Here is a 19,757-nt window from a genome sequence, read left to right as displayed (position 1 = left end):
AACCCGCTTTACAGTTACTCTCCAAAATCTTGCCTCCATTAAACTGAATGGAGGTGGGGGCTACAGGCTATTAATAGCAACTGTCAGTGGTTGCTATAGGAACAAAACAAACTGTTAGTATAAGAAGCTTATGTGTGAGGTAATAAAATGTCAGTGGGGAGACAGATAGAGAGAGACAGAAAGAGACAGACAGAGACACAGACAGACGGGGAAAGAGACAGAGAGATAGAGACAGACGGGCAAAGAGACAGACCTGGAAAGAGACAGACCTGGAAAGAGACAGACCTGGAAAGAGACAGACGGGCAAAGAGACAGACTGGGATAGAGACAGACCGGGATAGAGACAGACCGGGATAGAGACAGACCAGGATAGAGACAGACCGGGATAGAGACAGATGGGGAAAGAGACAGCCCTGGAAAGAGACAGCCGGGCAAAGAGACAGCCGGACAAAGAGACAGCCGTGCAAAGAGACAGCCGGGCAAAGAGACAGACTGGGATAGAGACAGACCAGGATAGAGACAGACCGGGATAGAGACAGACCGGGATAAAGACAGACCGGGATAGAGACAGACCGGGATAGAGACAGATGGGGAAAGAGACAGGCCTGGAAAGAGACAGGCCTGGAAAGAGACAGCCGGGCAAAGAGACAGCCGGATAAAGAGACAGCCGGACAAAGAGACAGCCAGGCAAAGAGACAGCCGGACAAAGAGACAGCCGGACAAAGAGACAGCCGGGCAAAGAGACAGCCAGGCAAAGAGACAGACCTGGAAAGAGACAGACAGACAAAGAGACAGACCTGGAAAGAGACAGACCGGGAAAGAGACAGACCGGAAAGAGACAGACGGGGAAAGAGAGAGAGAGACAGACAGACACACACAGAGACATAGAGGTAGAGAGAGACAGACAGACACAGAGGAGACAGACTGATACAAATACAGACAGAGAGATAGAAACAGACAGACAGAGACATAGACACAGACAGACAAGGAAAGAGACAGACAGAGAGGCAGACAGACAGCGACACACAGACAGAGACTGGGAGAGAGACAGTTACTATCCCGGGCAACGCCGAGTACTACAGCTAGTCTAATATATAAAGTTGAGTGTATGTATGTATGTATGTATGTGTGTATATGTGTGTGTATGTTCGCTAAAGGAATTCGCACAGTCGCAATCACAATCGCGAAATTTTGCACAGACAGCTCATGTGACTCAGGGAACGTTTTAAGGGTGCTTTACACGCTGCGACATTGCTAACGATATATCGTCGGGGTCCGGTGTTTGTGACGCACATCCGGAGTCGTTAGCGACATCGCAGCGTTTGACTAATTCGGGCTTTACACGGTACAATCTATCGAGCGATCGTACCTGCCCCCGTCGTTTGTGAGTCACGGGCAAATCGCTGCCCGTGTCGCACAAAGTTGTTAAACCGCCATCACACGTACTTACCTGCTGAGCGACCTCGCTGTGGGCGGCAAACATCCTGAAGGGGGAGTGACGTTCGGCATCCCAGCGATGTCACACAGCCGCCGGCCAATAGAAGCGGAGGGGCGGAGATGAGCGGGATGTAAACATCCCACCCACCTCCTTCCTTCCGCATAGCCGGCAGATGCTGCGGGACACAGGTAAGCAGTGTTCATCGTTCCCGGGGTGTCACACGGAGCGATGTGTGCTACCCCGGGTACGATGAACAACCGGCGCCATGTTAAATAAACACTTTTTTAAAACTTAGCGACGAGTACATGACACACGATTTGTGAGCGATTCTGCGTCGCTCGGAGGTGTCACACAAGACGACGTCGTGAACGATGCCGGATGTGCATCACGAAAACCGTGACCCCGACGATGCATCGCACGATAGCTCATCTCGTGTGACGTCCGCATAAAAGGAGCGACAATCAATGATCACAAAAACATTAAAAATCGTTGATCGTTGACACGTCACTCCTTTTCATAATATCGTTGGTGGTGCATGCTGCTGGTTGTTCGTCGTTCCTGCGGCATCACACATCGCTATGTGTGACACCGCAGGAACGACGAACATCTTACCTGCATCCACCGGCAATGAGGAAGAAAGGAGGTGAGCGGCATGTTCCGGTCGCTCATCTCCGCCCCTCCTCTGCTATTGGGTGGCCGTTTAGCAACACCGTTGAGACGTCGCTGTGACGCCGAGCGCACCTCCCCCTTGAAGGAGGGATTGTTCGGTGTCTCCAGTGACGTCACTGAACAGATATGTGTGTGTGACGCTGCCGTAGCAATGTTGTTCGCTACAGCAGCGATCACCACATGTCGCAAGAACGACGGGGGCGAGTGCTATCGCTCGCGACATCGCGAGCAATCGCTAGCAATGTCGCAGCGTGTAAAGCACCCTATAGACTATGTCTTGAGGGGAAAATTTAACCCCACGCTTTACAGTTACTCTCCAAAAAACCTTCCTCCATTAAAGTCAATGGAGCTGGAAGCTACAGGTTATTAATAGGAGCTGTGAGTGATTGCTAAAGGAACAAAGGACATTATTAGTATAAGAAGCTTATGTGTGAGGTAATATGATTTCTGTGGAGAGACAGATAGAGATGGACAGTGAAAGAGACAGACATAGGCACAGGCAGACAGACAGAGACAGACAGAGACAGGCAGACAGGGAAAGAGGCAAACAGGGAAAGAGACAGACAGAGACAGACAAAGGCAGAAAGGGAAAGAGACAGACAGAGAGACAAGGAAAGAGACAGATAGGGAAATACAGACAGGGAAAGAGACATGGAAAGAGACAGACAGGGAAAGAGACAAACAGGAAAATAGACAGATGGACAGAGGCAGACAGGGAAAGAGACAGGCAGGGAAAGAGACAGACAGACACAGGCAGATAGGGAAAGAGGCAGACAGACAGGGAAAGAGACAGCGGAAGACAGGAAAAAAGACAGACAGACAAAGGGACAGACAGAAGAAAACAGACAGAAGCAGACAGGGAAAGGGACAGACAGGGACAGAAACAGAGAGGCAGATAGAAACAGACAGAGACAGACAGACAGAGCGACAGAGAGAAAAAGCGAGACAGACAGAGAGATAGAGAAATAGACAGGCAGGAAAAGAGACAGACAAACACAGAGACAGACAGGGAAAGCGACAGACAGAAACACAGAGACAGACAGGGAAAGAGACAGACAGACACACAGAGACAGACAGAGAGATAGACAGACTGAGACAGACAAGGATAGAGACAGACAGAGACAGACAGACATAGACAGACACAGACAAACACACAGACAGAAAAAGAGACAGAGAGAGACAGACAAAGAGATGCAGAGACAGACAGGGAAAGAGACACACACAGAGACAAACAGAAAAAGACAGAGAGAGACACAGAGACAGGCTGGAGTCACACTTGCGATTAACTCGCATGAGCGCAATGCGAGAAATTCTCGCATTGCACTCGGACCAATGTTAATCAATGAGGCAGCTCCGAACTGCTATTTTTTCCTCAGCCCAGATCGGACTGAGAAAAAAAAAATCGCAGCATGCTGCGATTTTTAGAGTTTCTCGCGCGAGTCACTCCAATGCAAATGTATGGGTGCGAGAAAAAAAACGGATGTCAAATGGATGGCACACGGACCATCCTAGTGACATGCGATTTTCGAAATACAATTCTATCATGTAGCAGAGAACACTGTAAATGCTCCTGTACATGACTGTAAAAAGTAACAGCTGCTGAGCAAAAAAACGGATTGCACACTGACAGCACACTGACAGCACACGGATGAATAGTGATATAAAATCGTCCCGACTTTCCAGCATGAGAATCGGACCGATTTTTCAATCGCAAGTGTGACTCCAGCCACAGGGAGAGGGACAGAGAGGCAGTTACTATTCCGAGTAATGCCAGGTACTACAGCTATTATATATATATATATATATATATATATATATATATATATATCCAGCTTTACCTATGTGCGAGTGGTGCGGTCGCACAAGGCGCTAGCAGGCAGACAGCAGAGGGGGCACCCAGGGAGCAGCTGTTTACATTCATTTTGCTGCTCTGGTGCACAGGCTCCAGCAGGGAGCGCCCCCCCCTTCTCTGTGCCCTGTGTCCGGTCTCCTCCCTCTCTGAACAGTGTAAAGCAGGGAGCGCTCCCCCTCCCCTCCTTTCCGCTCTGCACTGTCTGCCCCTGCACAGCGTCCAGCAGGGGGCGCCCCCTCCCACTCTCCTCTACTACTATCTGCTCCCTGCACAGCGTTCAGCAGGGGGCGCCCCCCTCCCCTCTGCTTCTATCTGCTCCCTGCACAGCGTCCAGCAGGGGGCGCCCTCACCTGCTCTTGGCTCTGTATCCTCTCTCCTCCCGTCTTTACCATAGAGAGGGGGAGGGGCGGTAACACTGCCGGAAATGCTGCTACAAAAACCCACTGAAATCCTGGAGCCCAGGAAGTGACTGTATGTGAGTATAACATGCTGTGTGTCATCTGTAATGTATTATGTACTGTCTGTGTGTGTGATGTATAACGTGTGTGTACTATATACTGTGCAATATTTGCCTGCCTGTCTATCTATTATCTGTATGTCTGCCTATCTATCTCTCTATCTATCTATCTATCTATCTATCATATATCTCTCTATCTTTCTATCTATCTATCTATCTATCTATCTATCATATATCTCTCTATCTATCTCTCTCTATCTATCTCTATCTCTCTATCTACAGTGCCTACAAGTAGTATTCAACCCCCTGCAGATTTAGCAGGTTTGATAAGATGCAAATAAATTAGAGCCTGCAAACTTCAAACAAGAGCAGGATTTATTAACAGATGCATAAATCTTACAAACCAACAAGTTATGTTGCTCAGTTAAATTTTAATAAATTTTCAACATAAAAGTGTGGGTCAATTATTATTCAACCCCTAGGTTTAATATTTTGTGGAATAACCCTTGTTTGCAATTACAGCTAATAATCGTCTTTTATAAGACCTGATCAGGCCGGCACAGGTCTCTGGAGTTATCTTGGCCCACTCCTCTATGCAGATCTTCTCCAAGTTATCTAGGTTCTTTGGGTGTCTCATGTGGACTTTAATCTTGAGCTCCTTCCACAAGTTTTCAATTGGGTTAAGGTCAGGAGACTGACTAGGCCACTGCAACACCTTGATTTTTCCCTCTTGAACCAGGCCTTGGTTTTCTTGGCTGTGTGCTTTGGGTCGTTGTCTTGTTGGAAGATGAAATGACGGCCCATCTTAAGATCCTTGATGGAGGAGCGGAGGTTCTTGGCCAAAATCTCCAGGTAGGCCGTGCTATCCATCTTCCCATGGATGCGGACCAGATGGCCAGGCCCCTTGGCTGAGAAACAGCCCCACAGCATGATGCTGCCACCACCATGCTTGACTGTAGGGATGGTATTCTTGGGGTCGTATGCAGTGCTATCCAGTCTCCAAACGTCACGTGTGTGGTTGGCACCAAAGATCTCGATCTTGGTCTCATCAGACCAGAGAACCTTGAACCAGTCTGTCTCAGAGTCCTCCAAGTGATCATGAGCAAACTGTAGACGAGCCTTGAAATGACGCTTTGAAAGTAAAGGTACCTTACGGGCTCGTCTGGAACGGAGACTATTGCGGTGGAGTACGTTACTTATGGTATTGACTGAAACCAATGTCCCCACTGCCATGAGATCTTCCCGGAGCTCCTTCCTTGTTGTCCTTGGGTTAGCCTTGACTCTTCGGACAAGCCTGGCCTCGGCACGGGTGGAAACGTTCAAAGGCTGTCCAGGCCGTGGAAGGCTAACAGTAGTTCCATAAGCCTTCCACTTCCGGATGATGCTCCCAACAGTGGAGACAGGTAGGCCCAACTCCTTGGAAAGGGTTTTGTACCCCTTGCCAGCCTTGTGACCCTCCACGATCTTGTCTCTGATGGCCTTGGAATGCTCCTTTGTCTTTCCCATGTTGACCAAGTATGAGTGCTGTTCACAAGTTTGGGGAGGGTCTTAATTAGTCAGAAAAGGCTGGAAAAAGAGAGAATTAATCCAAACATGTGAAGCTCATTGTTCTTTGTACCTGAAATACTTCTTAATACTTTAGGGGAACCAAACAGAATTCTGGTGGTTTGAGGGGTTGAATAATAAATGACCCTCTGAATAAACTTTTCACAATTTAAAAAAAAAAATAAAAAAAGAAATAACATTCTTTTTTGCTGCACTGCATTTCACACTTCCAGGCTGATCTACAGTCCAAATGTCACAATGCCAAGTTAATTCCGAATGTGTAAACCTGCTAAATCTGCAGGGGGTTGAATACTACTTGTAGGCACTGTATCTCTATCTATCTATATATCTCTCTATCTATCTCTATCTATCTATCTATCTATCTATTTATCATATATCTCTCTATATATCTCTCTCTATCTCTATCTTTCTATTATCTATCTATCTGATATCTACAGTCATATGAAAAAGTTTGGGCACCCCTATTAATGTTAACCTTTTTTCTTTATAACAATTTGGGTTTTTGCAACAGCTATTTCAGTTTCATATATCTAATAACTGATGGACTGAGTAATATTTCTGAATTGAAATGAGGTTTATTGTACTAACAGAAAATGTGCAATCCGCATTTAAACAAAATTTGAGCGGTGCATAAGTATGGGCAGCTCAACATAAAAGTGACATTAATATTTTGTAGATCCTCCTTTTGCAAAAATAACAGCCTCTAGTCGCTTCCTGTAGCTTTTAATGAATTCCTGGATCCTGGATGAAGGTATATTTGACCATTCCTGTTTACAAAACAATTCCAGTTCAGTTAAGTTTGATGGTCGCCGAGCATGGACAGCACGCTTCAAATCATCCCACAGATTTTCAATGATATTCAGGTCTGGGGACTGGGATGGCCATTCCAGAACATTGTAATTGTTCCTCTGCATGAATGCCTGAGTAGATTTGGAGCGGTGTTTTTTTGATCATTGTCTTGCTGAAATATCCATCCCCTGCGTAACTTCAGCTTCGTCACTGATTCTTGCACGTTATTGTCAAAAATCTGCTGATACTGAGTTGAATCCATGCGACCCTCTACTTTAACAATATTCCCAGTGCCGGCATTGGCCACACAGCCCCAAAGCATGATGGAACCCCCACCAAATTTTACTGTGGGTAGCAAGTGCTTTTCTTGTTTTTTTGCCTCCAATGCATAACGCCTTTTTGTATGACCAAACAACTCAATCTTTCTTTCATCAGTCCACAGGACCTTTTTCCAAAATATAACTGGCTTGTCCAAATGTGCTTTTGCATACCTCAGACGACTCTGTGGCATGCTTGCAGAAACGGCTTCTTTCGTATCACTCTCCTATACAGCTTCTCCTTGTGCAACGCACGCTGTATTGTTGAGCGATGCACATTGACACCATCTGCAGCAACATGAAGCTGCAGGTCTTTGGAGGTGGTCTGTGGATTGTCCTTGACTGTTCTCACCATTCTTCTTCTCTGCCTTTCTGATATTTTTCTTGGCCTGCCACTTCTGGGCTTAACAAGAACTGTACCTGTGTTCTTCCATTTCCTTACTATGTTCCTCACAGTGGAAACTGACAGTTTTTGTATCCTTCCCCTGAACAACTATGTTGAATAATCTTTGTTTTCAGATCATTTGAGAGTTGTTTTGAGGAGTCCATGATGCCACTCTTCATAGGAGATTCAAATAGGAGAACTACTTGCAAGTGGCCACCTTAAATACCTTTTCTCATGATTGGATACACCTGCCTATGAAGTTCAAAGCTCAATGAGGTTACAAAACCAATTTAGTGCTTTAGTAAGTCAGTAAAAAGTAGTTAGGAATGTTCAAATCAAGAAATTGATAAGGGTGCCCATACTTATGCACCTGTCAAATTTAGTTTAAATGCGGATTGCACATTTTCTGTTAGTAATATTTCTGAATTGAAATGAGGTTTATTGTACTGAGTCCATCAGTTATTAGATATATGAAACTGAAATAGCTGTTGCAAAAACCCAAATTGTTGTAAAGAAAAAAGGTTAACATTAATAGGGGTGCCCAAACTTTTTCATATGACTGTATTTGTCTATCATCTATCCAGCGTCAGTCTGGCACACAGACACCAGTCAATGCCCCGGTGGGCTCTCTAAGTGGACATAAAAGGGACCCGCTGGCAGGGGCACGACTGACATCAAAGATCCGGAGCTCCAGCCCAGAACTTCTTGGCCGGAGCCCGGAATCTTCTGCAACCACCGCACTGAACTATGTTGGCGTCACCCCGATACAGTTCAATCCTGTGATAGAGCACAGAGCTCCCTGCTCTATCACTGCCCGTCTCCTAAGCCACAGACCGCTGCAGGCCTTTGTCTTAGGAGACCGTATATCCACAAGGGCACTGAAGTGACATCATTGCATCACGCTGCCTCTGCAGGCCGCCATAGAAGTGAAGACGGAGGCTGCGGTGCTGGGAATCAGGATTATGTGAGTATAGTTTTTTTTATGTCTATATGGGATCTGTGGTGGCTCCTGTTGTGTATAAGAGGCTATGTGGGGGCCTCTGCTGTGTATGGGAGCCTGTGTGAAGGCTCCTGCTGTGCATCGGAGGCTGTTTGAGGGCTCCTGCTGTGTATAGGAGGATGTGTGCGGACTCCTGCTGTGTATAGGAGGATGTGTGGGGGCTCCTGCTGTGCATAGGAGGCTGTGTGGGGGCTTCTGCTGTGCATAGGAAGCTGTGTGGGGGCTGCGGTGTGTAGAAGGCTGCATTGTGACTCCTGCTGTGCATAGAAGGCTGTGTGGGGGGTGGGGGCTCCTGCTGTGAATAACATGCTGTGTGGGGGCTTCTGCTGTGCATAACATGCTGTGTGGGGGCTCCTGCTGTGCATAGGAGACTGTGTGGGGGCTTCTGCTGTGCATAACATGCTATGTGGGGGCTCCTGCTGTGCATAGGAGACTGTGTGGGTGCTCCTGCTGTGCATAGGAGGCTGTGTGGGGCCTCCTGCAGGTATTTGCATATAGTTGTAGTGTAACTGTCTCTCTCCCACTCTCTATGTCCCTCTCTGTCTGTCTATCTCCCTCTCTCTGTGTGTGTTTCTGTCTCTGTGTGTCTGTGCTTGTGTTTATCACTGTGTCTATGTGTCTCTGTCTCTGTGTATCTCTATGTGTGTTTCTGTATCTTTGTGTCTCTGTGTCTCTGTCTGTCTCTGTCTGTGTCTCTGTCTGTGTGTGTCTGTCTCTGTGTGTCTCTGCCTCTGTGTCTGTCTCTGTGTATGAATGTGTCTCTGTGTGTGTCTGTGTTTTTGTGTGTGTCCGTGTCTCTGTATGTGTGCCTCTGTGTGTCTGTCTCTGTTTATGTCTGTGTCTCTGTGTGTCTCCGTCTCTTTCTTTGTGCCTCTGTGTCTCTGTATCAGTCTTTGTGTGTCTATGTCTGTGTGTCTCTGTATCAGTCTCTGTATTAGTCTGTCTCTGTGTGTGTCTTTGTGTGTCTCTGTATCAGTCTGTGTGTCTGTGTTTCTGTGTGTGTGTCTCTGTATCAGTCTCTGTCTGTGTCTTTGTATCAGTCTGTGTGTGTCTCTGTGTCTCTCTCTCTCTAAGGGATACTTTGCACACTACGATATTGCAAGCCGATGCTTGCGATGTCGAGCGCGATAGTCCCCGCCCCCGTCGAAGCTGCGATATCTTGTGATAGCTGCCGTAGCGAACATTATCGCTATGGCAGCTTCACATGCACTTACCTGCCCTGCGACGTCGTTCTGGCCGGCGAACCACCTCCTTCCCAAGGGGGCGGGTCGTGCAACGTCACAACAACGTCACACGGCAGGCGGCCAATAGAAGCGGAGGGGCGGAGATGAGCGGAACGTAAACATCCCGCCCACCTCCTTCCTTCCGCATTGGCGGCGGGACGCAGGTAGGAGATGTTCCTCGCTCCTGCGGCTTCACACACAGCGATGTGTGCTGCCGCAGGAACGAGGAACAACATCGTAACATCGGTCCTTCCAAAATTATGGAAATGACCGACGCTACACCGATCATATGATTTCGACGTTTTTGCGCTCGTTAATCGTATAAAAAACGATTTACACACTCCGATATCGACAGTGACGCCGGATGTGCGTCACTTTCAATTTGACCCCACCGACATCGCAGCTGCGATGTCGTAGTGTACAAAGTACCCCTTAGTCTCTGTCACTATATCAGTCTCTGTGATTCTATGTCTGTGTGTGTCTGTGTCTCTGTGTGTCTCTGTCTCTGTGTGTCTCTGTCTCTGTGTGTCTCTTTGTCAGTCTATGTGTGTCTCTGTCCCTGTGTGTGTCTCTGCATCAGTCTCTGTGTGTGTCTCTTTGTGTCTCTGTTTCTGTCTCTGTGTTTCTGTGTCTCTGTATCAGACTGTGTCCCTGTGTGTTTCTGTATCAGTCTGTGTGTCTCTGTATCTCAGTCTCTCTGTGTCTCTGTCTCTGTGTGTAGCTGTCTCTATATCAGTCTCTGTGTGTCTCTGTCTCTGTGTGATGCGGTGGAATTAATGTGGATTTGAGAAGCACAAATCTGGAGGAGTTTATTGTACATTTGAAGGGATCAATTTTCTTAGGATATATATAAAAAAATGGCCTCTGGTCCTCATTTGTTCCCTGGAAACCGGGTAAACAAATCAGTAGGGAAAGTGGGGGGGGGGGGCACCAAAGGGCAGTTTTGCACAGGACGCCATACAGGCTAAGGCCGGCCCTGTATATATAGTAATATATATATATATATATATATATATACCCTTTAAAGGTATGTTCTAGTAGGAACCTGATAGACTTTACAGCACCTTACACAGGACCATGGATGACATCTGCGGACATGGATGTTATTTTTAACACATATCCCCATTGTCTCTGGAAATACGGTGTCATCTCATGGCATCTGTGGGTGACCTGGCTCATATATGTGTGACGCCCCTGGACTACTCAGGTCGTCACATGGTTCTGCACAAATTGCCCTACCCATGCAGTATTCAACCCCCCATGGATCGGGGTCTCTATCCTACAGTACTACCTCCATCAGCATTCACAAATCCTAGATACACCTTGCACCACACCTGTCAGGCACACCAGTGGGCTGCTTAAGCAGGAATAGGGCCGCCCACCTAGGGGTCAGACAGGGAGGTGGGAAGTGTCAGGTGAGTTGAGTGGTAGCCCTCGAGCTGTGACGAGCTCTGAGGAAGCTGGGAGTTTGAGCTACCAGGGGAGAAGTAAACTAGGTCGCAGACAGTGGTCTGGACCTAGAGGAGTTGGACCCCTGGTCGCAGGGGATTGAAGCTAGGTGCCTGGGACCCGTCAAAGAGGACGGTAAGCAGCCTAGTCCTATCACTGGTCCGGGACCAAAGGCACGATGGGGTACACGGACCCTAGGTCGGGGAGAAGCTTCAGGCAACCCGGCAATTAACCTGCGGAGAACGGGGCCTTTATGGACTGTTCCCACCAGCTCAGAGATCGGGGCACTAGGCAACGAGGGGGATAGGGCTTTCCTAGCAAGCAGCCCACTGAAATCCCAAGCGTGAGCTCCTGAGAGCAAGCTCCTTCACTTAGCCATCGTGGGGAGCGGGGCCCGGAAAGCTCCAAGCTACCGGGCCACAACGGACAATCTAAAACTTAGTGCCAGGGGGCAGGTTACGGACCACCGGCAGTACTGTGGGGGATGGGACCTGGACGAGCTCCCCCCGAGAGGCAACGGCGTTCAGAGACTTAGTTTACCCTGTTGTCAGTGTCTGCTTCATTGGTGAGTTAGTACCTGACTGACCCCTGCACTGCGTCCCCCGCATCTCCCACCAGAGTCCCGGGGCCTACCCCTACCTGTGGAGGGCAACGTCCGCAAGCTGCCCCACTCCATCACCCCGGGTACTGCCAACGGCAGCGGTGGTACTCCCCAATTACCGCACACCACGGGTGGCATCACGAACTACACCAAATCCCCTGTAAATACTCTCTTTCCATTTGAGTGTGGCCCCTAAGCCCCCAGACCCCCGAGCCACGAACGATTACCACCCCCGGATCCAAGCGGTTCGATTCGCTGCTGGGGCGGCACCCAGCATGGCAGATCCCTGATAAATCCTTCAAGATCCCAGTTTTTGACTTATATTGGCTCCATGATGAATAGACAGGAAAGTGAAGAAACAGACTGAATAATGGTTAGTAACTAGCAGAGGCCATCATGGCACCGTGCACAGCCCTGAGTGGGTGCAGGATGGCAGAACACTGGGGGATGGGCAGTGGTCCCCATGGCTGCGCTGCCCTGTGCCACCACCTGTGGCCGCTCGGTGTGAGGTGCCCGGGCCGCGCTTTGTCTCCTCCTCCCTGCAGCTCTGATCACTCACACACCGAGGAAAGGAGGGAGGGGGAGATGTGAAGCCATTCAATTCCTCTCCAGCAGCCATCTTCACTTCCTTCTCATTCCTCCCGCTACATATCAGCAATATCTGCCGGCTGCGCGCCTATCCACCCGGGCTGCCGGCGGGGCGGGAGGTGACCCGGATTAGTGGAGGGATCCCCGGACAGCCACCCCAGCGGGGTGACGGGAGGACAGCGGACCGGTGAGTGCTGGGGACTGATCGGTGTGTGCCGGGGCAGCATCAGCCGGCAGGGGACGGATCGGTGTGTGCCGGGGCAGCATCAGCCGGCAGGGGACGGATCGGTGTGTGCAAGGGGGGAATTAGCCGGCAGGGGACGGATCGGTGTGTGCCAGGGGGGCATCAGCCGGCAGGGGACGTATCGGTGTGTGCCAGGGGGGCATCAGTCGGCAGGGATCGTATCGGTGTGTGCCAGGGGGGCATCAGTCGGCAGGGATCGGATCGGTGTGTGCCAGGGGGGCATCAGCCGGCAGGGGACGGATCGGTGTGTGCCAGGGGGGCATCAGTCGGCAGGGATCGGATCGGTGTGTGCCAGGGGGGCATCAGCCGGCAGGGATCGGATCGGTGTGTGCCAGGGGGGCATCAGCCGGCAGGGGACGTATCGGTGTGTGCCAGGGGGGCATAAGCCGGCAGGGGACGTATCGGTGTGTGCCAGGGGGGCATAAGCCGGCAGGGGACGTATCGGTGTGTGCCAGGGGGGCATCAGCCGGCAGGGATCGGATCGGTGTGTGCCAGGGGGGCATCAGCTGGCAGGGGACGGATCGGTGTGAACATCAGCCGGCTCATCACTGTCGGCTCTGCTATGTGGGCTGCTGCCAGGGGTCATCCTCTCCACGGCCACTCGATTGATCCCGTGTTGCTGTATGTATGTGTATGTATGCATATGTGTGTGTGTATATACAATATAGTACATATACAGTGCACACTGGCACCTGCTGAGGGCAGTGTGCTGGTATGAGGGTGCACATCTCCCACCTGTGCCTCCTCCAGCTGCTGCAGATCTGTCCTGTGCAGCCTCTTATACCCCAGGGATGTGGCTGGGTGATGGTCGTTATATGTGTGTATAGATATACACTTGCATGTCCTATGGAGGCTCTGAATACACCGGTGGATGTGGCTGGATGCTGTGTGTATATAATAATCCAGAGTGGACACTGACATAAGGGGCCCTGTGCAGGAACAGTATATGGAGGACCATGTACTTCTTTGTATACCACCTCCTGGGGTGTGTGTATGTGTGTATATGTGTATATATATATATAGATGTCCTGTGTGGGCCTTGTACACACCAGTGATGTGGCAGCAGGAATGCTGTGTGTATTTGTATATCTAATATGATGCTACTCCAGAAAATGTCACCAATGGAGCCCCCCTCTAATGGTTATGGTAAGGTCTAATGTCACTTAATTAGCTGCCATTTTGCTTGTAGTTGGTAGCCTAAAGCTGGCGTTGTCCGTGCGCTCTGGTTCTCCGTGTGTCTGTCCTGTCATTACTTGTGACCACAGCGGTTATCATGGCTGTGCATGACCTAGAGATTGATTTTAGTTGATGAGTGGCCGCCATTGTAGTTGGCTGTTGTCAGATCCGTATTGTCGCGTGTAACTGGGTGTCTTGTTCACCTGTCTGTGTAGAAATGGCTGCTCCAGCGATAGAATGAGCTCACTGGTATGAAAATAATTGTTTATGTCTTACTGAAAATGACGGGGTAAATTCACCATCATCATAATAATATCTTACCAGCTCTGGGGCTCGTTCACACGGGCGCTGAGCCACACATTCTCCCTATAGGCCCCGTCAGGTGCCGAGTCCAATAACGCATGTGATCAGTTACTATTGGAGGGGTCTGAAGAGGCGCCATGGCCGTGTACAATATATGTACGCCAGCTTTAATGTGTCAGGGTCTAGAGATGTTTGGCGCCTGTCTACTATTGAAGACTAAGCTTCTGGCCCGGGGTGAGCAGGTAATTTGGATGGATGTCCTGTGGCTTTTAGGGAATATGGACATGATAGACTGTCCCTTCTCTGGGAGCCAGAATCAGGAGCCTCTGTGTCTGAGTATCCCATATTCTGGTGTATCGCACAGACATCATTCATCTGTTGTACTATCATCCTGCAGGAGAAGGCTGGTTGTGGGAATCGGGGTTATCTTCTGATTATTGACAGCATGACCCCATTAATATCCCTTATGGAGCCATGTAAAAGTTTCTTAGGATAAGGTGTAAAGGGGTATCCTCTACTTGGATAACACCATCTTAAATGCCCAAGTCCTCCAAATGAATAAGAAAATCTTTTACTCCCCCTCCTCACCGACTTTTGTGTGAACTGTCACATTGGCTCAGCAACCAACCAATCAGTGGCCATTGACTGGCTGCAGCCTTTACTATTTGGATGTGCTGCAGCGCTCATGTGACAGAATAATGTCACCTCACCCACAGGGAACAGCTGCACCAACGTTGCTGGAGCAGCGCTGCTGGAGGAGAGGAATTGCTTTTTGTTCTTTCTATAAGGCCATGAATTGAGTAAGCAGAGGTTGTCAATCTACGGAAAAGCCCTTTCAATTGAGCCGAGTGCTGATCTTTGCAATCCATGTGCCTGTCCACATACTGCCTATATTTTCCATGCACTAGTCCGGTCTATAAATTGGACCCAACTAACACAAGCTACAATTCCCCCCCCCCTCCCCCTCCACACTGATCAGGACTCTGCATGTAAAAACATCCATGTGCCCAAGCCTGTAGGCTGACATTGGTGCTCGTGCGGTCCGTTGTGCAAGTGGACTTCATATATGTATTGTGAATGTAACGAGTGATGAGCAAGCATTTCCCTGCTCGGGTGCTCAAAATGAGCAGGTTGGATGCGCGGACGAACGCAACTCGTTAACCGAGTATAATGGAAGTCAATGGGGAACTGGAGCAATTTTCTGGAAAATCTTCCCCATTGACTTCCATTATACTCGGTACAGGAGTCATACCCATCAGAGTGTCCGACTGCTCGTTATGAGTACTGAGCACTCGAGCATGGTAGTGCTCGCCCATCATTAGGTGTTATGAGTACTGAGCACTCGAGCATGGTAGTGCTCGCCCATCATTAGCCGTTATGAGAACTGAGCACTCGAGCATGGTAGTGCTCGCCCATCATTAGCTGTTATGAGTACTGAACACTCGAGCATGGTAGTGCTCGCCCATCATTAGCCGTTATGAGTACTGAGCACTCGAGCATGGTAGTGCTCGCCCATCATTAGCCGTTATGAGCACTGAGCACTCGATCATGGTAGTGCTCGCCCATCATTAGCTGTTACGAGTACTGAGCACTCGAGCATGGTAGTGCTCGCCCATCATTAGCTGTTATGAGCACTGAGCACTCGATCATGGTAGTGCTCGCCCATCATTAGCTGTTATGAGTACTGAGCACTTGAGCATGGTAGTGCTTGCCCATCGGTAGCTGTTACGAGTACTGAGCACTCGAGCATGGTAGTGCTCGCCCATCATTAGCTGTTATGAGTACTGAGCACTTGAGCATGGTAGTGCTCGCCCATCATTAGCTGTTATGAGTACTGAGCACTTGAGCATGGTAGTGCTCGCCCATCGGTAGCTGTTATGAGTACTGAGCACTCGAGCATGGTAGTGCACACTCATCACTAGATGTCACTTAAGTCCGATTTAATATTATACCTAGAAAAACCTTTTGTGACGCTCCGTAGGTACATGTGTTTAGACGCTAAGTGAGCCCCCAATTTAGCTGATTTAGCTTAGTACCCGGTAGCTGCAGTTAGATGCTTGTCTGTGAGGCCAGATGTGGGGATAGCCCTGGCCCGGATCATCTGTATATGGCAGCGTGGATGAGGGGCGTACATACCAGTGACTAGATCTGCCTGGATTCCCTGCCCATTACTGTACGCCTCTGCTAACAGATGACTGTAGGGCTGTCATCAGAGGCCTTATCTTATGTGGGTTTACACTGGACTCCCTTTAGACATGCAGTGTCACAGAATTGTATTTGACATGACCTAAATTGCACAAAATAAGCTGACAGTTCATGATGTAAATGTAAAAAATAAACCAATAAATCGAGTTGAAGCTGCCCCAGGAGCTTGCACTCTAGTTCATGATGACAAGTGCAGAGGGCAGCGCTTTCTGTAGTGAGCCCGCTGCCCATAAATGCCAGCTTTCTGATATCCTGATAAATCAGGCGTCTGCCCGTGCTGGGAATGTCAGTGTAATATGAGGATTATTCCCTGACGTAAGCATGCTGTCAGCAGTCCGCTGGTATATCCCGCACCTGACCCTTATATTAATTTGTCTCTGTAATAAATGACTTGTTCTTTATTATAGGGCTGTGGATACATAACCTCCTTCAGACTGTCATCATTTTTCACGTATACAATAAATGCCCCGAGTGCCGTCAGTGTGTTGGTTTTTACCAGCAGTGATTTTCCCGTATGGGTAAAGAAATAAATTACAAAGTGTCTCCTTTATTTTCCAGTATTAGTCGCTGACAGCACATAGGTGACACACTGATGCCAATGTGTGCTCTCTGACCCATACACTTGTATTGGTAATTTGGATTTGTGACACTGATCACAAATAGTCTCCTGGATTTTTTTGAGGTCACACAAGCAAAGAAACATGCTCAGTAGAGACCAAACCGGTCAAAACATTGCTGTTTTTTCTCATCTGATGGAATAAATATGGACTGAATGTCACCCGGTGGGACGCTGTCATCCTTTGTCTTTTGGTATGTTACATCAAGCAATCCTTTGATTATGGACGTGCGTCTCTAAACTGCTGATTGTGTGTCCTATTGCACAGGCAGTCTTGGTTTTGACCAAGGTGCTGTGGATTTGTTTTTTCTAAGAGACTTGCATGTCTGAGTAAGGCTTAATATAGGTGTGTCAGTGAGCAGTTTCTAATGAGAATGGTGCCACCATTTAACACTAGAAGTCCCAGAGATTTCGAGCTCCCCCCTGAAGTCCCGAAAGAGGGTCAAATGACCAAATACAATAAACTGAATAGAACTAACTCGAAACTAAATGGCTAAACTTAATGGAAAACAACGACCTCCTGTGGTGCGACAGTAATGGCCTTAATTACAGAACAAAAGACTGTGATTATAGGATGTTAGCTAAAATTCTTCAGGTCATTCGACCCGTCTCTGGGTTCCAAAGATAGAAATGTTAAATGACCCCTCTCTGGGACTTCTAGTGTTAAAGAGGTTGGCCACCACTTTAACATTGATAGCGTATCCTTAGGTCATCAATGTCTGATCGGCCGGGGTCCGTGTCCCCCGAGATCAGCTATTCTTGGTACCGTCGGCGGCAGCCTGTGGCCAGAAATGCTCGGTTTCGGATCTGCCCTGTCTTCTGATAGCGGCGGCAGGATACAGCACATCCACCTTCTATTGCTTTGAATGAGCATTAACAGCTGACTGTCACCGCTGCCGAACAGCTGGGATGCTGGGGTGTCGGACGCCGGCCGATGAAACATTGATGACCTATCCTAGTAGTGGACAACTTCTTAAACTTTAGCACTGTATAGGTAGGGTAGGTTCTGTTAGCAGTGTCCATAGAGGACCATGTCCGATTTATGATGGACATCACAGCGTGTGTGTGTGTGTGAACAGAGCTGTAGTTTGTTTCAGCTTTCAGTCATCTCACATGATGCAATGGACATATCACAAAATTACTGTTAGGCTGGGGCTACACGTGGACTAATGCGATCCTCGCATGACACACTGCTCGTGCTGGCAGCACAGCAGGAGCAGAGTGTCATGCCGTTCATGCGATCAGACCTCAGCTGCGGGGGACGGGCCGGTGCTGTGGAGGGGACGGAGGGATTTATCTCCCTCTGTCCTCCGTAGCTGGCTATTGACATTCTCACACTGCACTGGCAGTACACCGGTGTAACGCGAGTGCAGTGCGATTTTTCTCTCACTCCATACACTTGAATGGGTGTGGGAGAAAAGATTCTCGCATTACAGTCGCAGCATGCTGCGATTATTTTCTCGGTCCAATTGGGACCGATAAAATAATTGCTCATGTGCGTGGACCCACAGGCTAATATTGGTCCGAGGGGAATGCGATGTTTTATCACACTCTACTCGGTCCGATTTTCATGCCGTGTGGCTTAGGCCTTAGGCTGTGTTCACACATTGAACTTTTTTTTTTTTGCATGCAAAGCATGCTCTTTTGACAATAAAGAAGCTACACACTAAAAAAACCCAACGGGTTTTGTTGCTTTTTTGCTGCTTTTTATTGTGCAATTTTGCTGCCGATTTATATATGTCATGTTTAATCATGTTTTATTCACATTGTTGCTTTTTTTTTTAAAGTGTTTTTGCACTTCCTTATTGCTTTCTATGGCTGAAAATATGCTGCAAAAATGCTGAAAGAATTGATATTTTGCAAATTTAAAAAACTCTACTTTTCCAATTTTGTGAGGGGAAAAAAAGTGTGTATGAAATTTCTGAAATTTCACAGCCGTTGCTGTAATTGTAAAAATCAGCTTTTAATCTGTATGCAACTGCAACATGTGAACATAGCCTAAATGTTGGTAATTAAAAATCGCCATGTGGATTCATTCTTACAGGTATGGTAACATAAGGCTGAGTTCACGTGTCCAATAGTCCTCTATTAGAACGGATCCAGCAGCTATCCACTGGCAGAAAAGTTCTGCAAACACAACTTTTTTGTTTCTTTTCAAATAACTGATTTCAGCTGGATCCATTTTTTGTTTTTTAACATGGAAGTCTATGTAAAACAGATCTGCTAACTGATTGCTATTTGTCTTACTGATCTAGTAAGCAAAGAAATGGATCCCTTCCAAATGTAAAAAAAAAACCAACCAGATCCTTTTACCATAGACTTCAATGAGGAAAAAAAACAGATCCAGCTGAAATGAATTGTTTAACAACGGACAAAAAAGTTGTGTTTGCAGAACTTTGTTGCCAGTGGATTGCTGCTGGATCCGTTCTAACTGGACATGTGAACTTAGCCTTAAAGGGAACTTGTCACCAGATTTGGTGACTATAAGCTGCGGCCACCACCAGTGGGCTCTTATATACAGTATTCTAACATGCTGTATATAAGAGCCCAGGCCGCTGTGTAGAACTTTATAATACACTTTATAATACTCACCTAAACGGTCGGGGTCGGTGCAGAATGGTCAGATGGGTGTCTTCGTTCTCCGGGTGCGGTGCCTCCTCTTTCTGCCATCTTTGTCCTCCTCCTTCTGAAGCCTGGGTGCATGACTCAGCCTACAACATCCAAAATAGCCGGCACTGAGGTCCTGCGCAGGCATAATTTGATCTGCCCTGAGAAGGGCAGATCAAAGTATTGTAGTGCGATTGCGCGGGACCTCAATGCCGGCCTGTTTGTATGACGTAGGACGTGTCATGCACCCAGGCTTCAGAAGGAGGAGGACA

The 19,757-nt window shown here is 48.3% G+C and overlaps 1 protein-coding gene across 2 annotated transcripts in view; it reads left to right on the top strand.

Moving 5' to 3' along the window:
• Positions 1 to 12,281: 12,281 nt before the first annotated feature.
• Positions 12,282 to 19,757, top strand: part of CDC42SE2 (CDC42 small effector 2) — a 137,362-nt gene continuing 129,886 nt past the window's right edge. For both annotated transcript variants that reach the window (XM_075318968.1, XM_075318975.1), the window contains exon 1: positions 12,282 to 12,521. The gene's annotated coding sequence lies outside the window, so the exon portion shown is untranslated. The remainder of the gene's footprint in view (positions 12,522 to 19,757) is intronic.

Source organism: Anomaloglossus baeobatrachus, chromosome 1 (assembly GCF_048569485.1).
Source record: "Anomaloglossus baeobatrachus isolate aAnoBae1 chromosome 1, aAnoBae1.hap1, whole genome shotgun sequence".
NCBI lineage: Eukaryota > Metazoa > Chordata > Amphibia > Anura > Aromobatidae > Anomaloglossus > Anomaloglossus baeobatrachus.
This window is presented reverse-complemented; position numbering and strand designations above follow the sequence as displayed.